Source organism: Tachysurus vachellii, chromosome 1 (genome assembly GCF_030014155.1).
Source record: "Tachysurus vachellii isolate PV-2020 chromosome 1, HZAU_Pvac_v1, whole genome shotgun sequence".
NCBI lineage: Eukaryota > Metazoa > Chordata > Actinopteri > Siluriformes > Bagridae > Tachysurus > Tachysurus vachellii.
Window position 1 is genome coordinate 13,282,021 of NC_083460.1, and position 11,803 is coordinate 13,293,823.

Sequence of the window (11,803 nt, forward strand, 5' to 3'; positions counted from 1 at the left end):
TTCAGCGCAGGAGCACAAATTTGGATCATCTCAAAATTGTTCCATTTTGTTTCCATCATCAGACATTGAATTTTAATAAAAAATAAAGTGCTCTAAAGTTGCTGAAACTATTAAAACCATATTTAAATCCTTTTATTCAATACTAATCAATAATAATACTAATCACAGTGTCATCAGTTTATGAGTTATTTAGCTTAACTGATACATCATCCATTCAGAAAACCATTCAATACCAAATGGAGAGAATTAAAGAAATGAAAGAAATACTGTAAAATTTAACACATAGAACACAAAATATGGGGTCTGATAACTGAAGTGCAAAGGCTTAGGATATTTTAATTATATTTAGTCATAATATCAAAGAATAACGAGAATTATAAAATGAATTTCAGTGACTCCAGGTGATAAGGTTCAGGTGTTAAGGTTGGGCGATAATGTCAAAAAAATAAGGGAAATTTTAAAAGCACTTAGTTTCAAGATCTGACATTTTCTTTAGATTTTGTGTAAATCATACATATAGTTCATATATAGCATTATATCATTCTTGAAAATTAGTACTTGATCATAAAAAAGGCTTTGAATTGTATCCCAAATGTGTAACTTATGAACTGCGTATGATGTTCTAATGAAGTTGTGTAAGTGTCAGTGGGTCAGCATGGCTAACCAGCAGCGTGCCTGAGGACTGGGGTGAAAGGAAGGAGGAGGGGTAAATAGCCACTGGTCTGGTCACTAACCTTTACACAAATCTATGGGAATGCAGCCTATATGTCATCGTTGACACATGGTAATTGAGACGCTGCAGATAAGGCACAAGTACTAACACAGGGACAGAACGATGTGGTCAATCGCCAGATTAGGTTTAATCAGTCCTCGTAGTAATCTCAGGTGATCATCGATGTAGTGCTCACACACTCTCTCAATCACTCACACACTTTTGCCCACTCTCTCTCACATACCCTCTCACTCTCTCACATACTCTTTTCCAATCTCTCACTTTCTCTCACTCTTTCACAGACTCTCGCTCACTTTCTCACACACCCCTCAAACAATCTTACCCCCTCACACACACTTTAGCACACTCTCTCACTCGCTTTCACACATCCTCTCTCACTCTCACACACCCTCTTACCCACTTTCACACACTTTCTCTAACTCTTTCGAACCACTCTTATTTAAAATTTTATTTTATAAGGGAACCTAAAATGTGTCAAGTCTGCAGAGATATTTAGGACCTTGATTTTCATTTATATTTTTTAATCCCTATAGATTAAATATATTAAACATCATCTGTTTTAACTTTCTGTTTGCAACACATTCAACTATTCCAGCCATGTTCCGAAACGTGACAAAGCAGCTAAAATGTTGGAAGCAGACGCTGTTAGTGCTATTTAACTGTCACTTTCACAAAAGTATTCTCTTTTATTGGACTAGTGCTTGAAAGCTACAAAAGTCACTCTGCAAATGATCAAAAGGAGAGAAGAAAAAAAAACGCTAAGACACACAGCCATAAATTTTGTCCTTCTTTTTTTTTTTTTGAAACCATGAATACGTCTGGCCCATATGCTTGGCCGTGGAGCAACGTGAAAGGGGCATTTACAAACCCAGGCCCAACACATTAAACTCTATAACAATCTTCATTCATGGTAACTTATCAGACTCAATTAATCAACCTCAACAATGGCAATTCTGATGTGTTCAAGCACCCTGAAAGGCCTAGGTCAGCACCGGGGCACTGACGACGCCTAGCACTCCCTCGCATCTCAAAACTCTCCTCCCAGAATCGAGCTTCTCTGATGCTCCGGCCTTCGAGCCTGTCCTAAGAAGAAAAACTAGAAATAAGGTGAAAGAAAACAAACAGCTTTGGGGAGATCATAAAGAGCTTTCTTTTTCGTCCCTCAAAGGCGACAAAGCTGCTCCAGCGGATGAAAGCCTTTCTCTCAAGGCGTCTGAAAGGAGCATGTCTTCTCTGCTCGCCTCTGAATGGTATTGTTATGGCTATTCCAGCGGGCTGAAAAGGGGCAACCACTGGTTTGATTCGGTTACACGGTGCGGTAAAGTTCTCCCTCCCACCGCCATGGTGTGTATGGAGGGTCCGTGACCTGTTTACTCTCGGCCGGGGAAAATGTCATGTCGCCCCTCCCATGGGCAGTCCTCACATTCATTTGATTGGTACAAAAAAATGACTTGGGATGGTTAAAAAGCACTCGCACTGCATCACGAGTATTTATGGCTCATACTTTTACGTGACATTTTATGTCCTTGTTTGGAGTGATTTTACAGGCGTCATGCATCAAGAACTGTCACAGTCGCACTTGAGCTTTTAATGATTGTGTTTGGTTTTAGTTGTTTAATTTCAAGAATCTAGTTAGAGACTGAGGATGAGGATGAAGAAGATTTGAACCCAATCGTCACTTCTCCCTCCCCCTCCCAATAGCCCAGACTCCGGAACGTCAAGTACAAAACTTGTTTCTCACACGATTCATAGCATAGATATTTATACACTGCATTTTAAAGCGCATTTTATATAAATGATTAAATGTATATAAGATTATATCATTGTATATCAAGTGTATTAACCTTTGGGATGTTATGGGACATTATGAATTGTACACATTTCCTGTCATCTCTGTTATTAAATAAATTTTAAAATTTTGCACTCTTTTCTGGAGTTTGATAGTGAAGATTGGTATAGGATTTTTTAAAAATATATTTATAAGTCATATGAAGTTCTATAATTTGCTATTTAAATTACAGATATAACATTTAATTATTATTCACATAGTTTCTTAAAGATGCTTTAACATAGATCAAACGTATTGGATACGAGCTTAACCTAAAGATCCAGGGTTTGAGGACATTCTTTAATCCTACACACACACACACACACACACACACACACACACACACACACACACACACACACAAGCCTTAAATAACCTTTTGAAAAGGCATTCATTAGATTGTTTCTTCTCCTCCCACTTCACAGAGTTCCCATAATGTGTAAACAAAGCCTGCGCTGACTTTAACAGGCTTTAATTGACTCCGCGACTGAATGGATGTAATCCACTGCCACAGCAGCCTGAAGAAGTGTGTGTGTTCTGCCGCCAACATCATGAAACGTCCAAGAATGTCTTTTAGCTTCACAAGGTCTAAAAAAAACTTGGGAAGACTCAGGGCTTCAGAGGCTCTGGATGGTGTTTGAGGATGGAAACAATACAAGCCGATCTGTTTTAGTTCTCTAGAACGTCACTGAGGCTTGGAGATGAATCCACTTCAACTGTGTGGTGTAAACTTACACTGGAAAAAAGGCATTATATTAATCATTATCATCATTATCATCATCGTCATCATCATCATCATCATCATCATCATCATCATTATCATCTTTCTGTATAAATTTACTCAACAGAACATCTCTGGTAGCAACTTTTATTTATAAAAGAATAACACAATTATTCAGAAGGATTTAAATATCTGAGGGTTAAAAAGATTTGAACACCTCATAACATCATGGTTTAAATTCTTCAATAAAATGATCTAAATAGTAAAATTTAGTAAGTAAAATCAATAGTAATGTACAGATATTTTCTTGTTGCACGTAATGTAGATTTAATAGTAGGAAGTTTTATTTTAATTATATATTTTCTCTTAGAACTGATATTAATATTTTCTCACTAACATGGTCTTTTAATCTTTAAACTCAAACAGGTTTATTCCATTTAAATGAAGCATTATTTAGAGTTAGATAACAAAACAATAACACATTTTTACCACTTTCTCATTTTTTGTTTATTATCAATAGAAATATAGTATTTACTCCTTAAAATACTGTGAGAAAACTCTTAAGTCTTGTGGTGTAAAAATGATTCTGCCATGCAGGCTTGTGTATAATTGTGGAATTGTGTACATATATAATATCTGACAGTAGTATATAAATGTTTCGTTTTGGTTACTGAGGTTAAGTTTATGCTCGAAGGCTCTCACAAGGGTAGCAAGACAATGTGTGTGAGTGTTGCCCCTGAGTATGAATCCCCTGTGGTGATGTACTCCAGAGCCAGCTTCCATCAGCCCTCGTTGATCCTTAGAGACAAGCTTAGAATCAATTACCAATTTATCCTTTAACAGAGTGTCATTTCAGACGGATGTTCATCTGGTTATGGTGAGCAGGGATCACCATTTCTCAGCCCATTCGCACCGGGATTATGTGATTATGCTTTAATTCCTTCTAATCTCTTATTAACTAGGCTACTGCATGTCAAATAAAGCACAATGCATCACCCTTACAAGCTGTGTCTCAGTCTGTGACTAAGGCTGAAGTGCTTTTTTCTTTTTTCTTTCTTTTTTCTTCCACAGCAAGACCACAGTCAGGTGTCTGATTTATATCAGTACCTTAAACGCTCTCAGGAGGGGGGAAAGTCACTAAACACACACACTAGAGCACAGTTTGTAAAACAACAGGGGAAAAAAACGGATTTTTTGTGCACCTCAAGAAATTAATTGGTTGCATTAGTTAGGGGATAAATGGCGGTGGCTGGTGTGTTGGATTCCAGCAGAGTTCCACCATAGAGGGTTAATGGGAGTCAAGGCTGGAAACGTTCCCAGGCCTGGCCTGAGGCCATTAAAACCCAGTATGAGAAACTTATGGGGCAAATCAGCACTGAACTGCTTCTTTTGCAGCCTTCATGAGCACAATAAAGAAGCCGAGAGCTTCTTCCATTGACTGTGTTACCCAGGGCACACACTCACACACACACACTGAAAACACAACTTGTGATGAAGTTGAAGCTGAAGTGAAATGAACTTTGTTGCAGCTTTTACACTTATCATATAGCATTTTTTTAATGCCCATATATATTGCCATTTTCAGCTGAATCTCTTTTTCTTTTTCCAAATCCATCATCTATTCCTGTTGATAAAAAGAGAGCAATAAGGTTCATGGCAGTGACCTGAAGAGCTGCGTTTCTGTACTACATTTCCCTGTATTTGAAAAACATTAAAATTAAGATTCGGTGAAAAGTGAAAAAGTCCAAAAGAACAGAGGAAAAAAGATTAGAAAAAAGAGAAACTAACTTTTCTGAATCTCTCTATTCTGCTGATTGAACAAAAGCGGCGGTGCAGCGCGCTGGCAGTACGGAGCGCAGGACGCGCGCGGCGGAAACATATTGTCGCACCATGGTGTGCGGGGGCTGTCACCACTTCACCGCATTCACCCGCACAACGGCGCCCCGCAACATTTGCATATTTGTAATTTATTGCGTTTTTTTTTTCGCGATATTGACCGCTGAATAACGACGGAACATGTTTCTACAGACCTGCGCGAACACGAATGTCTTCATAATAATGAGGAAATATAAGACTTCATAGCTTTAAAATAGATTTTTTTAATCAGCTCAAAAACAGCTCAAATACTTTTATTCATACAAATTTAGGGGGGGCACGGTGGCTTAGTGGTTAGCACGTTTGCCTCACACCTCCAGGGTTGGGGGTTCGATTCCCGCCTCCGCCTTGTGTGTGTGCAGTTTGCATATTCTCCCCGTGCCTCGGGGGTTTCCTCCGGGTACTCCGGTTTCCTCCCCCGGTCCAAAGACATGCATGGTAGGTTGATTGGCATCTCTGGAAAATTGTCCGTAGTGTGTGAGTGAATGAGAGTGTGTGTGTGCCCTGCGATGGGTTGGCACTCCGTCCAGGGTGTATCCTGCCTTGATGCCCGATGACGCCTGAGATAGGCACAGGCTCCCCGTGACCCGAGGTAGTTCGGATAAGCGGTAGAAAATGAATGAATGAATTTAGTAGCTTAAATAGCAAACGATTCATTAGAACATGCGCATAAATATTATGGAAATAGCTGAAAATGAGACACTATTCTTTTTCAGGTTAGTATTTATACCGAAGTCATGTGCAATATATAAACAAATATTATATTAAAATTCTATCATAAAGCATTATTCAGTAAGGAGGTGGTGAGGAAATTTCGGGAAAGCATAAAAAGTTCGATAAACTATTGTTGCGTCTCGGGTAGGACTGAGGGACTGAATTATGCAGATTGTTTAATTACATTATCCTTTATTCTCAAGGGTCTCATTACAGCAAAGGAAAATAATCTCTCGGGTTTCGATAACTAATTAACCATCAGTGTGTCCCTCTGAAATGATATAAACACATCAGGTTTTAGTTAATCATAGGAGGATTTTTCTGTGATGACACCTCGGGCATGCATTCTCATTCTCTTGATGATAGGGAAATGATGATGAAGAAGAAGAAGAAGAAGAAGAAGAAGAAGAAGAAGAAGAAGAAGAAGAAGAAGAAGAAGAAGAAGAAGCATTAATAAAAGGGGAGTCAAGTGTTCTGGATGAACCTCATCTGGTAACTGCAGTCCAGGCGAATAAAAGAGAAGCAATAATTCATAGGATGAGGCATGCAAAAGCTGGACACAATGCCTATCCTATTAAGCACCATATTCGAGGCCATTCTTCTGAGCACAAAGATCATAGCACGACGCCTTTATGGCTGTAATGGTGTGAAAGGCGAGTTGGAGGGGGAAGGTCACAGTGGCTGTGTGTGCATGGCAGATCCAGGGTGGCACTGGAGCTCTGTGCGTGGCCAAGCAAGGCCAGCTGTCTCCACTGCACAGCTTATTATAACTCATCAGAGACGTGCACAACTTATTAAAGAGTTTTTTTTGTTAATATGCTGCGCGCTGGTCTGCATCCAGGTCCCATGGAGAGATTTTGGAACCAGGTCAAGTGTCCTTCTGACGCATTTATTATTCATTTTATAGATGGGTTTAAAGAAACTGCGCGCTTAGAAGGCGATCATCTTCATTCATTAGGAGAAATGAATGATGGTCTTATTGTTTGTAGCGACGAATATGTGATGAAAAGTACTTTCGCTTTCCGAACACACAAAAAAGTGAAAAATAAATCTTTTTTCTTTCTGGTCCAATGAAATTAAGATCACATGATTAAACATAATAAATATTTTAGTTTTAATGCCACTAATAAGACATCCAAAACGTTTAGAGGAACATTTCTATTTTTGAATGCTAACTCTAAGATAGCTACTTCTTCTTCTTCTTCTTCTTCTTCTTCTTCTTCTTCTTCTTCTTCTTCTTCTTCTTCTTCTTCTTCTTCTTTTTCTTCTTCTTCTTCATCATCATCATCATCATCATCATCATCATCAGTGTGTTAACTATAGCATAAAATCTAAAACATTTGTATTATTTAAGGACGTTTTTTTATTTTATTTTATGAGCTTTAATACACAGGGTATAACGGATGTGATGGATTAGGGCTATCAACAGCCTGAAGGTTACTAGAACACAACCTTGAACACTGACACATAAACGTCTACAGTGGAACATTAACTAGCATTTTCTGTAGCTCAGTTTGGTGTTACTTCAATCCCAGAATACTGACTTTTCCAGATACAAATGTTTTTAAATTTCACTTAAGTGCAGAAACAACTGATAACACTGGAAAAGCCGTGGAATCTCAGCAGACAATTTTCTAGCGTTTTTGACCAAAGAATTGTTCATTTAAATCCCACTACTCCCATACAGCCCCTGGTGGACACTTGGGCTCGACTCTTAACCCTCAAGTCTTCAGCTCTGCGTTCTGAATTCTGACACAATCATTTCTCTTTGGATAAACGTCTCCTTCAGATTTATACAGCGATTCATTTCACAGCTACAGCGGGCTTCCAAATAACCATGTTGTTAAATCCGGATGATTTGTGCTGTGTGGTCTTACCAGTGCAGCAGTGGAGACTTTCATAAGCGTTAATAACCGTTAAAACTGCCGATATTTCGGATTATCGCGCTTTCATTAGTGTTTGGCCATCAGGGTGCCAGCTGCTAGATCCAATAAACACCAGTGGAGTCTCTTTAAGCGTTTAACCCTGCCAAAATCTATTCCCTCTCTCAGAGGGGGGTTCTTTAATACCCCGCAAGCCCTCTCCCCCTTTAACATGATAACATAATCATGATTACTCCACTGGATTTATGATGAGAGCAACCCGAGCAACAGGTGTTTGAAGTTTGGTTCACACAAGGGACCCCCCAAAAAGGAGGGGACTCTCGGTGCCAAAGTAACCAAAGTAACCTCCAACAAGCGCACTGATATCTTTATTGCTAAGCGTAACATATCCATCCTTGTCCAGCTTTCTGTGCGATGGTTTCTCTGCACCTGGTTATTTCCAACTTCTTTTTATTTTCTTTCTTTTTTGTGTGCGTGTATGCCCTGGATAGCAGCTGCTTAAAGAGAGACAGAGAGAGGCCCTTACAACGTCTCCAAGACGTGTTGGCATGGTTTTCTCGCCTTTAATGTAGCACTAAGCTTTGTCTTTTGTACAATATGGGAACAGTAAAGCCCGACGTGTGGACGTAAGCGCACTTTTTAACTATGCGTCTCCGCAAACAGTTTTGTTTCAAGTCAATTTGGGTGATCAGCCAATTAAATTTATGTGCGTCGATTTTTTCAAACGGAGGGAGAGAGAAAAGAGACAACAGCACAGAAAGAGTGAGAGAGAGGGTAAGAAAAAGAAAAAGAGTGCTTTAAGGAGTTTAGACTTATCACCTGTCGTTCATTTTGCACAGAAGTGTAATAGCCAGGCGTTTCCAGAAAGTGACAATATTACCAAAAGGCACTCGCCATCCTGTGCGCTTTTGTTAGCCCTCAGTTAATAACTCATTACAGGGATTTAACAAATCCCTCACATGCATATGTTTGGTGTCTCCATATTTTTTGATCCCTGCAATGAAGCAGATGCTGCAATTGAAAATCCTGACCAAAAAAACCTGCTACGAGGCTGAAAGAAGGAGAGGGTCCTGAACAAAGAGGCTTCGGGAGATCTCTCAGGAAGAGAAAAAAAACATTTACGGCCAATAAACAGACTTCAACCTGCTCCATTTCAGCCATTGTGCGGCCGTTTTTGAATAATTAAGGTTAATAAGAATAGGTTTTGTGGAGTTTGAATGCCAGGCGCACAGGTGCGGCGTGACAGGATGAATGATGCGCCTGATTTTTGCCAAACTCGAGAGCCCTTCTCTCTGAGCCTCAAGCTGATGGAAAATATTGTCACTTCTTTAATTCACGGCATTAGACGTTCACAGGAAACAAAGGCGGCCGATGAAAAGCTCATGGCTGTAATGAAACACACTTATGGCCCGAGATAAATGAGAGCCGGAGTCAATGGCCAGGCGCGTTTTCGCTTTGCGCGCAAGCAGCCTGCTCCATCTAAATCAAATAAAGGGAACCTTTCCAACTTTTAAAAAGACCCCGTTTTCATTTTTAAAGGCTCTCAGCCATTTCCATTAAGCATATGGGGCTTTTGTACGCAGCAAAAGCTCTTGAGTAAGCAACCGGTGTCTATGTGGCGAATCATTATAACTTTCTGAGCTGAAGACGCATCCACACACAAAAGCGCACAGAAAAAGAATAAAGAAAAAGAGTTTAAAAAACATTCTGACATATGTTCGTTTGTGCTTCCCAGTCATGGTTTAGTCACAGGTTCCACAGGTTACTTACAAAACACAGGGATAATAGCTTTCTGAGGTTTTTTTAAGCAGTGAGAAGCATGTGACCATTGCGTACCAAGTTTTGCGCACGCACAGGAATGAGGATCAGTGTGGAGATGTAGTCTGTCTGCGCTCTCTCTCTCTCTCTCTCTCTCTCTCTCTCTCTCTCTCTCTCTCTCTCTCTCTCTCTCACACACACACACACACACACACACACACTCTCGATGTGTGTGAGTAAACATTTCCAAATCTATCCTCTCGGTTCTTTCCATAATTGTACCAATAATAAAAATTCAACCGCTGGAATTTTTATGATAATGTTTTTTTCTATCGTGGTATTTTTTCATGCACGTTTTACTTCAGGAGACAAGACGAACAATAAGCTTATTCAATACATATTTAGATTCACATGCAGCTGATAAAGAGTATAAGAAAGGATACAATTACAATCATTAGAAAAGTTTTGCCCAACAGTCTTTGGATGCGTCATCATTAGTCCACGTACCCAAGAAGTGTCTTCAATCTCTCTTTTTGCACTTTTGATTTATACTCCCAAAGGATTTTAACGAAATATCAAGTTCAGTAAAATTAGGCTTAGGTGCATTTGGTGAGGGAACAAACGTCCAAGATCACTAGTGTAAAAAACAACGTGTGTTACACGATTGTCTTAAATCCGGATTAAACAGAAAAATGTTCTGGGAATAAGTCGGTTCCATTAGAATGATTAGTAACTAATTAAGTCATGGTCTGGAAACAGTCGAATCTTTTAATCCTTATCCAAATTAATGCGTCTTGCTGCAGAGTTCATTTCCATCCACAAAACATCCAACTCGCCATCCTCATCCTCAGAGTCAAGAGTCCAAAAAAATGACGCATCAGATAAGTCAGAAGATAAAATATCGCTCATCGCTGTACTTTGGTGTCTCTGATGTGTCATGATCACACACATTAATCTTTCAGTGGCAGCGACAAGCTCCAGACTGCGACAGATGTGCTGTACACTGCTGCTCCTGCAGCCTCTTCTTCTACGTTTCCAACAAATAAACAAAAAATCCTCACAATTCCACACACGGTTTTTCCTGAACCAAAATGTTGTCATGGGTAAATAAAATAATCCATCAGCTCTTCATTTCTCTGGGTGCTTTATCCGCAGTCAGTCCTCGCCAGTTCCATTTGCCTTTCTAATGAGCCATAATGAAATGACACGCGCGTTACTTAGAGGCTTAATGAGGCGATAATGCGTTGCGTTTTGGATCATTTCATATTAAATGTAGACAAAAATTAATAGGACTAAAAAGACTTGCAGCAAAAAAAGGCAAATAACGGGAGCTCATTCAATAAAGTTCACCAAATTAATTGTAGAACTAAAATAAGAATAAAAAATGAAATTAAGAATAATAAGTATAAGCATAATAATGTACTTAATTTCACCTAAATAGAATAGTTCTTTTTAATGAAACGCTTGGAGCTTACCATCATACCGTTTCATGTCATGGTTCCTGACAGGCTGACTTTCCCCTTCCTTGTGGACCTGTGTGTGTGTCTGTGTGTGTTCGGATGTGTGTTTAGGGGCTATGAGAGTTTTTGAGTTTTTGGGTTGGTTCTTAAGAAATCTGTGAGCTGACGTAGAGACTGCAGAGAAAAAAGCTTCCACGGGAAAATTCAGCCTCTGAGCACCTGCATGCTTCCCCCCCGGGGCCTGGAGACTTCACCGCTCCACAGCACTGTTTACGAATAATAAATAAACACACACACACACACACACACACACACACACACACACACACACACACACACACACACACACACACACGCACGCACACGCACACAAACACACACACACAAGCTTTAAACAATCTGTGGCATATTTCAACTCTTGCATTTTGTGTGTATGTTGCAGCAGATTAGTCATAGCTTTAGTTTGTTTCGGCATCTATCATTTCAGCTGTTTATAGATAATACCTTGAATTTGGTTGAAAAAGTGTTAAGATATTAAAATTACTTCAAGACTAAATGGATTTTTCAGGGCAAAGTGCCTTAACACGCAGTTACACTGTTACTTAATCATGATCAACACACACACACACACACACACACACACACACACACACACACACACACACACACACACACACACACACACACACACAGTTAAATCAAGAAATTAGACACTTGCATGAACGACCCTATAAGGAGTTCTTGAGTTCTCATTGTATTTACAGGCATCACACGACACAATGACATAGACAACCCACATACATGATGATTCATGATGCACAGAAGTGGATC

The 11,803-nt window shown here is 39.5% G+C and overlaps 1 long non-coding RNA gene across 1 annotated transcript; it reads right to left on the reverse strand.

Annotated features, from left to right (window-relative positions):
* Window positions 1–311: 311 nt before the first annotated feature.
* On the reverse strand, window positions 312–11,078 carry LOC132847941 (uncharacterized). The gene is made up of 2 exons (XR_009648680.1): window positions 10,988–11,078; window positions 312–3,297 (listed from the first exon to the last, which is right to left on the reverse strand). It is a non-coding gene; the product is annotated as an uncharacterized LOC132847941 (long non-coding RNA).
* Window positions 11,079–11,803: the final 725 nt, after the last annotated feature.